The sequence below is a fragment of the Cynara cardunculus genome (assembly GCF_001531365.2).
Source record: "Cynara cardunculus var. scolymus isolate 2C chromosome LG 4, CcrdV1, whole genome shotgun sequence".
Taxonomy (NCBI): Eukaryota; Viridiplantae; Streptophyta; class Magnoliopsida; order Asterales; family Asteraceae; genus Cynara; species Cynara cardunculus.
The window spans coordinates 10,415,217-10,417,563 of record NC_037531.1 but is presented as its reverse complement, the minus strand read 5'-3'; positions in this window follow the sequence as shown (position 1 = coordinate 10,417,563).

Below are 2,347 nucleotides of genomic sequence, written 5' to 3'. Positions count from 1 at the left end.
AATTTATTTTTGATTTAATAATATAACATTTTATAAATATAATAACTAAGTATTCTGTTAGAACTCAATGATTATCCTAATTATATTTTAGATTTTTATATTTAAAATATGATGTTTATCTTGTATTTAATTATGTTTATCTGCACTTAGTTACACGAATTCAAATATAGAGATTTAATAAGTTGTACTTACGCACAATCTACTTGTAATCTTGAGTTTTAAGTAATATGCATTAATAAACAGTATTTTACGCATAAAAAGTGATTTTTAAGAGTTTTTGTCAAATACTTTATAACATAGTATATATATATATATATATATATATATTAATATGATTGACGAACTGTATTTATATATATCTAAATAATTTTAGAGTAAATTACATTTTGGTCCTTATAATTACCACTCACTATCAAGTTTGGTTCTTGTTTTATTAATTACAGTTTTGGTCGATGTGGTTACCATTTTGTTTCATCTTTGATCCTTCTGACTAACTCTAGTTAAAAAAGTTGGTTAACTTATGGGTATTTTGGTTCTTTTACTTTTTTTAATCCTTTTCCTTTTTTTTATTAGATTATAGAGCAAATTACGATTTTCGTCCATGTGGAGCCATGAGGGTGTTGGCGTATGGGGCATCAGTTGATCCGGTTGATGAATATTTGAGAATGAGTGGATCCATAACAAGGGAATCTCTATGAGTGGATCCATAACAAGGAAATCTCTCATGCATTTCGTAAATGGTGTTATCTCATGTTTTGGCGACGAGTACCTCAGAAAGCCTAATGAAATTGATTTGGCAAAGCTACTTATGGTGGAGATCAACGTGGATTCCTGTGTATGATAGGCAGTATTGACTGTATGCATTGGGAATAGAAAGTTGTCCCACACATGGCTTGAAGAGATGGTCCGATTAATAGCCCTTAGCATGACTTTGTATTCATTTCAGCATGAACATTTAAGTTCCAACAGGAGATAAGGGCTCAAATTCGGATTTTGGATAATCAGATTATTGCATACATATCTTCTAAAAGTCGGTGGGAAGATCAAAATGAAGAGCTAGGATTGGTTGATAAGTGGGAAATAAAGACCTCCATCGAAGAATATGACGAAGAAGTGGTCTTAAGTACATATCGGTAACACCAAGAAAGAAGATGTTGAAATTCGGAATCTGATGGTGGTGACCCCTCCTCTTTTTCATAAGCCTTTGGTTGATCATGGAGGAGAAAGAATTTAAGGGAATCGGTAAAGCCTTCACAAAACTTGAAAAATCGAAGGTTAATGGCGAGAAGGTAAACCCTGGAGTTCAAAACACCTTTACAAAGATAAAAGTGATATATTGCTATAGTGTAAAAGACCCATGCTTGGAAGCCTGATGGACATTGAAACGGGAAGGCATCTAGCCAAATATGTAAAAGAAAGGCATTACATGGGAGGCAACCCAGGGGTTTTTCATTTATGCAATTTCATTTCTAGTCGTAGTTTCTTTTCGTTGATTCTCCATTTTGTCCCAAGCTCATATCTCTGTTCTCGGGTTCCACCCCAGATTTGGAGCTCAAATGCACGCACCGCCATATGGAATCATACATTGGGATGCCACTCACCAATTAAGGGAGTGATCCATTCCCCTTTCTTGTACTGTTATTGAGTGTCCTTTACATAATACATACGTTGAGAACAATGTATGAGCTAAATGTGGGGGTGGGTTTATAATTGCATGAATTGGGTTATTACACATACATACTGACTATCTAAGAACGCATGCATTCTTTCAATCATATTCTATCAAGGTGTCCCGTCATGTCATGCACGAGGCATGCATCTTATCTCTAGTAAACTAAGTCGCATCACTTAATTACAACACGAATATAACCAACATCAAAATATATGAATTAACCGTAGCAAATTTTAGAAACATCAAGTATACTGATATTATTATATATGACCAAATAAAAACACTTATGTTACTTATATGACATCTTATGTAATACTTTAATGGTGGCCACTGGGTTTATTCTAATACACAGGTTCATTATCTTGTACCATGCATGAATCTCATATACGCCATATGAATTCATACATACTGGTCTCAACCATATTATTTCAGCCTAAGTCCAAAATAATTGATTACTAGGGGAATTTTTGTAATTATACTCTAAGGTTTATTATTATGTTCATCAAACAACTTATAATTTATGTTAAACAAAGCTTTTTTATTAGGCATTTTTTGGTAAAAATAAGTTGGTTTATTTTCTAGGTATACGTACTAGTTATACTTATTTTGTTTCATATATAATAAAATTTTGTTAAATAATTTGAATAAAATATTTAATTTAATTATTAAATATAT